The following is an 11,684-nucleotide window of genomic DNA, read 5'->3' as shown; positions in this document are numbered from 1 at the left end:
TTGCAACCAATTGACGCATGGTGCAGGGAATGGCAATTGAATCTCAATGTAGACAAGTGTAATGTGCTGCGAATACATAGAAAGAATGGTCCTTTCTCATTTAGCTACAATATAGCAGGTCAAAAACTGGAAGCAGTTAATTCCATAAATTATCTGGGAGTAGGCTTTAGGAGTGATTTAAAATGGAATCATCATATAAAGTTGATAGTCGGTAAAGCAGATGCCAGACCGAGATTCATTGGAAGAATCCTAAGAAAATGGAATCCGAAAACAAAGGTGGTGGTTACAGTACACTTGTTCGCCCACTGCTTGAATATTTCTCACCAGTGTAGGATCCGTACGAGTTAGGGTTCATAGAAGAGATAGAGAAGATCCAACGGAGAGCAGCACGCTTCGTTACAGGATCATTTAGAAATCGCGAAAGCGTTACAGGGTTGATAGATAAACTCTAATGGAAGACTCTGCAGGAGAGATGCTCAGTAGATCGGTACAAGCTTTTGTTGTAGTTTCGAGAACATACCTTCACCGAGGAGTCAAGCAGTATACTGCTTCCTCCTAGGTATATCTCGCGAAGAGACCACGATGATAAAATCAGAGAGATTAGAGCCCACACAGAAGCATACCGACAGTCTTTCTTTCCACGAACAGTACGAGACCGGAATAGAAGGGAGAACCGACAGAGGTACTCAAGGTACCCTCCGCCGCACACGGTCAGGTGACTTGCGGAATATGGATGTAGATGTAGATGTAGAATGTCCAGAATGTTCTTCAAGCCAGCCACGAACATTTGGGATCCGGTTACATAGCGCATTGTCTTCCGTAAAAATTCCATCGTTGTCTGGAACATAATGTCCATGCAAGTAGCCAAACATCCAGAGCACCCAGTCCATTCCAAGGAAACAGCCTACAACCTTATGGATCACCACCAGCTTGCGTAGTGCCTTGTTAACAAGTTAGGACAACGGCTTCGAGCAGTCTCCGCCACACTCGAGTCCTACCATCAGCGCATACCAGCCGAAATAGAGGCACATCTGGCCAGGCCACGGTTTCCCAGTCGTCTAGGGTCCAACCGTTATGATCACGAGGCCAGAAGGGGTGCTGCCGGCGATGTCCTTGTGTTAGCAAAGGCACTCGCGTCGGTCATCTGCTGCCACAGCCTTTATCGCCGGATTTCACCACATTGTCTTGGGCTACGTTCGTCGCGCGTCTCATATTGATTTCTGCTGTTATTTTACACAGTGCCGCTCGTCTGTTAGCACTGACAACTCTACGCAAACGCTGCTGCCTCCGGTAGTTGCCGTGGTGAGAAGTACTACCTGAAATTCGGTATTCTCGGCACACTCTCTAGGGTGTGGCTCTCGGAATAAAGCATTCGCTAACGATTTCACAAATGAAATGCTCCATACGTCTAGCTCCAATTACCACTCCGCGTTCAAAGTCTGTTAATTCCCATCGTGCGATCATAAGCCTGTCGGAAACCTTTTCACATGAATCACCTGAGTACAAATGACAAATCCGCCATTGCACCGCCCTTTTATAGCCTACCCTGTGTACGCGATACTATCGCCATCTGTATATGTGCATATCGCTACCGTATGACTTTTTCCACCTCAGTGTGATTATATTTTAACATTATGTGTTTATAGCTAGCGCATGTTGCGAAAATGAAGAAAAGAAGATTATAACTTAGATTCCTGTCGACGTGGAGAGCGCTGGTGAAGCAGCACTAACTTAGTGGAAGGAAGAAAGCGTAGAAGTTAAGGCTTTGACGAACCGTCGACGATGTGGTCACTAGAGTATAAGCTAGAGTTCTTAAATTAAAAAAAAATATATTTTCATTTCCAATTCATGTATTACATTTTGAAAAAGTAATAAGCTGCAAAAACAAATAAAACAATGAAAAAAAATAAAGAGACTGAAACGAACAAAAACCTGGGCTCCACGTGGCGCAACACGGTCAACTGTGTGATCGGATGTGGGCGCCGCATGGAGCTGCCACTCAGTTCTACTCGGGTCCCATACACCGATCACTGCGGCTAAGAGGCAATAAATGACTCACCGTAAGTAGTTAGGTGGTGGGTCGGTAAAAATAAGCAGCAAGTGAAAAATAAAAAAAAGAGTTCGGACTGGGGAAGGATGAGGAACGAAACCTAAAGTGTCCTTTTCAATGAACCATTTGACCTTTGCGGTTTTGGAAAACCTAAACTAAGATGTAATTGAAAAATGTAAACTTCCGCTACCGAAAAATGTCACAATTAATAAAATATTCCGGACTGTTATGCCGTGGTCGAATGGATTTCACATTGAAACCTAATAATTCCTCCCCATCTGCGGAAGACATTTCCAAGGGAGATCATATCTTCTTTGAGTGTTTCACACCATTACTCGCTGTTGTGATATCGAGCCAGGGTGTGAATCGGACACTCAAATAAACGACAACCCCCCTAAAAAATGTGCTCAGCAGGTGAAGACGTTATGTTGGTTTATTACGCGTAATCCGTCCGACCACAGCAACGTAGCCCTGAATATTTCATTAAATGTGGCTAAATCAGGATGACTGAACGGGGTTTGAACTGCTTTCCTCTTGAATGTGAGTCCAGTGTCTTACCACAGCGATAGTTCGCTCGACTTGGACAAGAAGACTATTTCAACAAACAAATCGTTACTTGCTTTAGATGGTTTATACACCACCATATATGGAGGGGCATTTGAATCTTCCTTCTTGCAGAAACGAAAATCGAAAGGTTTTCTCGCCCTGTATCACATATTCCGGATGAGGGTTCAGAACATTTTCACCAGCAGAGGTCTTGGAAAGAATGAAGTAAAATGGTTAGAAGTTTTATACTTTCTATGATGATCTGCTGTTATCTCAACAGCAGCAGAAAATGGTATGTCGGGAGAAGGAATCGTTATGAATAGGAAGATAGGGCAGAGAATGGGTTACTGGGAACAGTTCTGTGATAGGGTTGTTTTCATCAGAATCGAAAGAAAACCAACACTGCCAACAACCGTTCAGGTATACGTAACAACATCGCAAAAAGAAGATGAAGAGATAGAGAAAGTACATGAGGATACTGAACAGCTAATTCAGTATAAAACCCAGTTGAAAATCTAATACTCATGGCAGATTAGAAAGCGATTGTAGGGACAAGAGTGGAAGAACGGGTTACGATGGAATATAAGCACAGAAGCAGGAATAAAGGGGACGAAGACTAATTGAATTCTGCAAAAAATTTCAGCTAGTAATACAAATACTCTCTTCAAGAACAACAAGAGGAGGAGGTTTACTTGTAACAAGCCTGAAGGTACGGGAAGCGTACAGTTACAGTTAGTTCTCTGAGGCTATAGATTTTACGATAGTGAACAGTTCAATGAGCATTTCAGTTGAAGAGGAATGGTCACGCCTAAAAAGAGCAGTCACAGAAGTTGGAAAGGAAAACATAGATTCAACGATGGTAGCTCAGAATAAACCTCGAGTAACAGAAAAACTGCTTCAGTTGATCGGTCAAAGAAGGAAGTACAATAATATTCAGGATATAGAAATACAAGTCACTTAGTAATGAAATAAACAACAAGTGCAGGGAAGCTAAGGCGAAATGGGAAAAAAAGGAAGTAATCGAAAACGAAATGACTGTCGGAAGAACTGACTCAGCATATAGAAAAGTCGAAACAACCTTGGGTGAGATTAAAAGCAAGGGAGGTAGCACTAATAGTGCATTGGAAATTCCTTGGTTAAATGCAGAGGAGAGAGTCGATAGGTGTAAAGAGTATAAAGAAGGTCTCTATGAGGGTCAAGACTTGTCTGATGACGTGATAGAAGAGGAAACAAGAGTTGATATAGAAAGGATAGTGGATCCAGTATTCGAATCTAAATTTAAAAGAGCTTTGCACGAATTAAGAACAAATAAGGCAGAAGGGACAAATAACATACGATCGAAATCTCGAAAATCGGGGGGGGGGGGGGGAATTAGCATAAAAAAGAAACGGCTATTCACGTTGGCTTGTAGAATGTGTGAGCTCGGTTGTATACCATCAGAATTTCGGAAAAACGCCATCCACACAATTCCGAAGATAGCAAGGGCCGAAAAATGCGAGAATTATCGCACAGTCAGCTTAACAGCTCACGCGTCCAAGTTGTAGACGAGAATAATATTCAGAAGAAAGGAAAAGATTTATGAAGATGTGTTAGAAGTCGATCAGTTTGATTTTAGGAAAGGTAAAGGCACCAGAGCAGCAGTTCTGACGTTGCGGTTGATTGTGGAAGCAAGATTGAAGAGAAATAAATATACCCCCCATGAACCATGGACCTTGCCGTTGGTGAGGAGGCTTGCGTGCCTCAGCTATACAAATAGTCGTACCGCAGGTGCAACCACAACGGGGGGTGGGAGGGGGGGTATCTGTTGAGAGGCCAGACAAACGTGTGGTTCCTGAAGAGGGGCAGCAGCCTTTTCAGAAAATCCCTGACCCCGCCGGGAATCGAACCCGGGAACCCGGGCGCGGGACGCGAGAACGCTACCGCACGACCACTAGCTGCGGACACCAGGAGAAAGACAACTGGCGTTCTACGGGTCGGAGCGTGGAATGTCAGATCCCTTAATCGGGCAGGTAGGTTAGAAAATTTAAAAAGGGAAATGGATAGGTTAAAGTTAGGTATAGTGGGATGTTGTGAAGTTCGGTGGCAGGAGGAACAAGACTTTTGGTCAGGTGATTACAGGGTTATAAATACAAAATCAAATAGGGGTAATGCAGGAGTAGGTTTAATAATGAATAAAAAAATAGGAGTGCGGGTTAGCTACTACAAACAGCATAGTGAACGCATTATTGTGGCCAAGATAGACACAAAGCCCATGCCTACTACAGTAGTACAAGTTTATATGCCAACTAGCTCTGCAGATGATGAAGAAATAGATGAAATGTATGACGAGATAAAAGAAATTATTCAGGTAGTGAAGGGAGACGAAAATTTAATAGTCATGGGTGACTGGAATTCGTCAGTAGGAAAAGGGAGAGAAGGAAACATAGTAGGTGAATATGGATTGGGGGGAAGGAATGAAAGAGGAAGCCGCCTTGTAGAATTTTGCACAGAGCGTAACTTAATCATAAGTAACACTTGGTTCAAGAATCATAAAGAAGGTTGTATACATGGAAGAAGCCTCAATATACTAACAGGTTTCAGATAGATTATATAATGGTCAGACAGAGATATAGGAACCAGGTTTTAAATTGTAGGACATTTCCAGGGGCAGATGTGCACTCTGACCACAATCTATTGGGCATGAAATGTAGATTAAAACTAAAGAAACTGCAAAAAGGTGAGAATTTAAGGAGATGGCACCTGGATAAACTGACAGAACCAGAGGCTGTAGAGAGTTTCAGAGAGAGCATTAGGAAACGGTTGACAAGAATGGGGGAAAGAAATACAGTAGAAGAAGAATGGGTAGCTTTCAGGGATGAAATAGTGAAGGCAGCAGAGTACCAAGTAGGTAAAAAAGACGAGTTCTAATAGAAATCCTTGGGTAACAGAAGAAATATTGAATTTAATTGATGAAAGGAGAAAATATAAAAATGCAGTTAATGAAGCAGGCAAAAAGGAATTCAAACGTCTCAAAAATGAGCTCGACAGGAAGTGCAAAATGGCTAAGCAGGGATGGCTAGAGGACAAGTGTAAGGATGTAGAGGCGTATATCACTAGAGGTAAGATAGATACTGCCTACAGGAAAATTAAAGACAGGAGAACCACTTGCATGAATATCAAGAGCTCAGATGGAAACACAGTTCTAAGCAAAGAAGGGAAAGCAAAAAGGTGGAAGGAGTATACAGAGGGTCTATACAAGGGCGATGTTCTTGAGGACAATATTATGGAAATGGAAGAGGATGTAGATGAAGATGAAATGGGAGATATGATACTGCGTGAAGAGTTTGACAGAGCACTGAAAGACCTGAGTCGAAACAAGGCCCCCGGAGTAGACAACATTCCATTGGAACTACTGACGGCCTTGGGAGAGCCAGTCTTGACAAAACTCTACCATCTGGTGAGCAAGATGTATGAGACAGGCGAAATACCCTCAGACTTCAAGAAGAATAGAATAATTCCAATCCCAAAGAAAGCAGGTGTTGACAGATGTGAAAATTACCGAACTTTCAGTTTAATAAGCCACGGCTGCAAAATACTAACACGAATTCTTTACAGAGGAATGGAAAAACGGGTAGAAGCCGTCCTCGCGGGAGATCAGTTTGGATTCCGTAGAAATGTTGGAACACGTGAGGCAATACTGACCCTACGACTTATCTTAAGAAAATATATTAAGGAAAAGCAAACCTACGTTTCTAGCATTTGTAAACTTAGGAAAAGCTTTTGACAATGTTGATCGGAATACTCTGCATCAAATTCTGAAGGTGGCAGGGGTAAAATACAGAGAGCGAAAGGCTATTTACAATTTGTACAGAAACCATATTGCAGCTATAAGAGTCGAGGGACACTAAACGGAAGCAGTGGTTGGGGAGGGAGTGAGACAGGGCTGTAGCCTGTCCCCGATGTTATTCAATCTGTATATTGAGCAAGCAGTAAAGGAAAGGAAAATTTGGAGTAGGAATTAAAATCCATGGGGAAGAAATTAAAACTTTGAGGATCACCGATGACATTGCAATTCTGTCAGAGACAGCAAAGGACCTGGAACAGCAGCTGAACGGCATTTACAGTGTCTTGAAAGGAGGATATAAGATGAACATCAACAAAAGCAAAACGAAAATAATGGAATGTACTCGAATTAAGTTAGGTGATGCTGAGGGAATTAGATTAGGAAATGAGACACTTAAAGTAGTAAAGGAGTTTTGCTATTTGGGGAGCAAAATAACTGATGATGGTCGAAGTAGAGAGGATATAAAATGTAGACTGGCAATGGCAAGGAAAGCGTTTCTGAAGAAGAGAAATTTGTCAACATCGAGTATAGATTTAAGTGTCAGGAATTCGTTTCTGAAAGTATTTGTATGGAGTATAGCCATGTATGGAAGTGAAATGTGGACGATAAATAGTTTAAACAAAAAGAGAATAGAAGCTTTCGAAATGTGGTGCTACAGAAGAATGCTGAATGTTAGATGGGTAGAGCACATAACTATTGTGGAGGTATTGAATAGAACTGGAGAGAAGAGAAATTTGTGAAATGGAAATGGCTCTGAGCACTATGGGACTTAACAGCTACGGTCATCAGTCCCCTAGAACTTAGAACTACTTAAACCTAACTAACCTAAGGACAGCACACAACACCCAGCCATCACGAGTGCTCTGAGCACTATGGGACTTAACAGCTACGGTCATCAGTCCCCTAGAACTTAGAACTACTTAAACCTAACTAACCTAAGGACAGCACACAACACCCAGCCATCACGAGGAGGAGAAACTCCCTGACCACGCCGGGAATCGAACCCGGGAACCCGGGCGTGGGAAGCGAGAACGCTACCGCACGACCACGAGATGCGGGCAGAAATTTGTGGCACAACTTGACTAGAAGAAGGGGTCGGTTGTTAGGACATATTCTGAGGCATCAAGGGATTACCAATTTAGTATTGGAGGGCAGCGCGGAGGGTAAAAATCGTAGAGGGAGACCAAGAGATGAATATACTAAACAGATTCAGAAGGATGTAGGTTGCAGTAGGTACTGGGAGATGAAGAAGCTTGCACAGGATAGAGTAGCATGCAGAGCTGCATCAAACCTGTCTCTGCACTGAAGACCACAACAACAATAACAACAGGGTCTATAGATGTGGAGAAAGCGTTTGAGAATGTAAAGTGATGTAAGAAGTTCAAAATTCTGGAAAATTGGCATTAGCTGTAGGAAAAGACGGGTAATATAAAATATGTAGGAGTACTGAGAGGAAACAATAAGACTGGAAGACCAAGAATTATGTGCTCGGATTAAAACGTGTGTAAGACATGTATGTAGTCTTTCACCCGTACTGTTTAAACTATAAACCTTAGTTGTCATGTCAGAAATAAAAGAAAGTTGCGTGAAAGGATATCAATGACATGATTCGCTGATCACTGCTATCCTTAGTGAAAGTGAAGAAAAATTGCGGAATCTGTTGAATGGAATGAACAGTCTAATGAGTACAGAATATAGACTGAGAGTAAATCGAAGAAAGATGAATGCAATGAGAAGTTGCAGAAATGAGAACAGCGAGAAACTTAATACCAGAATAATGATCACGAAGTAGACAGGTAAAGGCTACTCATGAAGCAAAATAACTTATGATTGATGGAGGAAGGAGAACATAATAAGCAGAATAGGCTGGTGAAAAGGGCACTCCTGTCCGAGAGAAGGCTGTTAGCACCAAACACAGACCTTAATTTGAGGAGCTATTCCTGATAGTGCCCGCTTGGGGCAGAGCTTTGTATGACAGTGACGCATGTATTATAGGAAAACCGGAACAGAAGAGAATCGAAGCATCTGAGATGTGATGCTACAGAAGAATGTTGAAAATTGGTGGACTGATACGGTAAAGAATGAGGAGGTTCTCCGCAGAATTGGCGAGGAATGGAATACATGGAAAAGACTGACAAGAAGAATGGTGAGCATATGATAGGTCATCTGTTAAGACATCAGGCAATAAGTTTCATGGTACTAGAAGGAGATGTAGAGGGTAAAAACTGTGAAGAAAAACAGAGATTTGAATACATCGAGTAAATAATTGAGTACATAGGGTGCAAGCTCTACTCTGAGAAGGTTGCCACTGGAGAGGAATTCTTGGGAGTCGCATTAAATTAGTCAGGAATCTGATGACTCAAAAAAATTATGATCTTATTGTTGAATGTTTACATGGTGAAAATGAACTCTAAGAGCGTAAGGAACTTCAGGGATATGAGCCGTGGTGGAGATTTAAGACTTACCTTTGATTATTTTGATGTAGAAAACAGCCATTGTTGTAAAATTCCTTTGTTTATTTAATTGATGACTAGTTTCGGGTTAATTAAATAAGTAAAAAGTAATGAAACAGAAAGCTAAATTTTGAAACCTTTTCTGTTTTCTAAGTCAAACTAGATAATACAAGTTCCTGTCCCATTATCAACCCAGCGTGCTGGAATTCCATTTTATTTGATTGATCCCTACATAAAGAGTAATGCAATAGATGCCAACAAAGAACCATCATTGGTGCTACAGAAAGTATCGTAAATGTTTTAAAAAGACAGAACGCAGTTAATTAGATAACAAGACAATATATTTTTGCAGTAGTGACTGTAAGACGGATATGGGCAGCTCCATTTCTGCGCGCATTGCCTTAAAATACTCTAGAAGCTTCTCGATAAATTTGATGGTCAAAGACGAAAGAAAAATTAGAAAACCATGATCTTAAATTATTCATTTAAAATTGAGTTTTTATAGGGAGCTTGTACATGCATACCACCATTTGACAACCGCTTACTTCTCCAATGTACAAGAGTGAAATTATGAACTCCCGTATTAATAATGGTGAGTATGATGGCATACACGATGATAGACACTTAGAGCATTATTTTAGGTTTTATACCGAATAGTCTGGAAAATTATTGCAATTATTGCTTCGTAATTATGGTGATTTTCTACACTCGGGCTAATCGTGAAAATAACGGGAAGCAGATCCCATTTGAGAAGAGTAAAACAACAGATGCTCATGTTTACAGACCAGTATTGCAATATTATTGAGAATAAACCAAAGAAAAACTAAAATAACGGAAAAATGGAATTAGTGATAAAAACACATCAGATCTTGAGACAATGTAGTAGACAGAATGAAGGAATTCTTCCACTTTGGAAGAAAAATTGCGCATGATAGACGAATCACGAAATAGATAAGAAACTGACTAGCACTAGTAAAAAAAAGCATTTCGCGCTAAAAGAAATCACTGCTATCGAGCATAGGCCTGAATTTGAAGAAATTTCTGATACTGTACTCCCGGAGCACAGAATTTTATGGCAATGAATCATGGGTCATAGCAAAACCGGAAAAGAGAATACTCTAAATGCTGGAGATTAAGTGTTACAGAAAGGTGATCAATATTAAGTGGAGTGGTCTGATAGGAAATGAGGAGCTATTTCGCTATATGGTGGATGTGTGGATACCACTATCAGGAAGAAGGAACGTGGTGATATGACATGTGATAAGGTCTCACAGTTCAGTACCACAGAAAGCTGCAAAAGATAAAGAGTGTATAACTATAAAGGACGTTGGATGCAGATTCTTCTCGGAGATGCAGAGGTTGTCACAGCAGAGGAAGTCGTCGCGGACCACATTCAGATGTAAAAAGATGCAAGACTGTCAAACGTTTTCTAGACTGGATGCCAATGACGTTCGCCGAGTAGGAAGAAGATTGTCCCCCAAAATTAAGCATCGATTCGGAACCCAACACGTTCCGTATACGAATGCTTCTCTATCCCGAACAGAGGTGTAAATGTACTTCATGTTGGTCTATATTTCCGAACGCCTTCGGTAAGATATCACTCTATCGATTGCTAACGAAGCTGCGTTTGTATGGAGATCTTCCAAGCACGTGAGACTGAACACGTTCGCCAGATGCCAAGGCAACGTTTTGTTGCTCCTAGAAAACTCCATGGGGCCTGTGATAATCTGCATGTAAGTAAGATGTTGTCAGGAAGTATTTCCGCTTGAAATTGTTTTCCGACGCTACTGCTTCTGCTGAAACAGAATCTCCATTTCCGGAATGTGCCTTTTAACAGGCGTACGAGAACTGGATTGATTTATTGATAGGAGGGCACTCTTAAAGTCAAAAGCACGTATGAACGGTGTGAAAGCGTGTATTTCTTTGTGTGTCTAAGTGTAAAATCGATGACCTCTTCGATGTCTGTTGCAATATGCCTACCAAAACCACGGAAGATTTCAGTGAAAAAATGAAGTATGTCTGCAAGTAGGAGAGCCTTAAAACCACTTTGACGATTCAAAAGCGAACATAATAAGTGCGACAACGTATCGTTTGCTACTTTAATTTTCGTTAGCTTGTAGACCTTTGGTTATAGCGTAAATCAAAAATTTCCTGTTAAAAAAATTCCGCTTGAACCCTCTGTGTCTAAAAAAAATGTTTCTCGAAAAGTTCTTAAAACAAGATCGTATCCGAAGTGTAAAATTAGGGATGGCTTCAATACTTGTTCTGAACATAGAGCTAGTAACTGTGTACGTGACAGCTGCTTTCTATTATTAAATCAGTTGCAAACAATACAAGTTTTAACATAAATAACACCGAAATATTCATACACACTAGCCATAAGATTTATGAAATTCAAAACGGTTATGCGTTTTTTACACAGTTTTGCATACATTAAGTTGGTTACCCAAGAAACAGCTCTGAAGCTGCTAAAAGAAACAGAAAATAAATATTGTCTTGGTAAATGTTCATAAAGTTGAGAGGTGTTAAAAGATTCTTTTTGTGCAAAACTGTAAGGCAGCTCTGAAGAATTTCAAAATTGTAATCACGTCACCACGAGAAACCTGTTGTGTGGACAATACTCCTTGTTGGCAATTATTTTGGATCACGCTGTCGCCTTCTGAGCAACGTAGATCATCAAAAGAGCAATTACGTGCGCAGAAAGTTCCTTGGAGATAAGTACGAACAAGTAAGTCGTGTGATACATTAAATTTTGGGAGTACATTCACAGATAATTTATTTATTCTTCTAATATTTCGATCGTATACATCTA

Source organism: Schistocerca cancellata, chromosome 1 (assembly GCF_023864275.1).
Source record: "Schistocerca cancellata isolate TAMUIC-IGC-003103 chromosome 1, iqSchCanc2.1, whole genome shotgun sequence".
NCBI classification, from domain to species: domain Eukaryota; kingdom Metazoa; phylum Arthropoda; class Insecta; order Orthoptera; family Acrididae; genus Schistocerca; species Schistocerca cancellata.
This window is presented reverse-complemented; position numbering follows the sequence as displayed.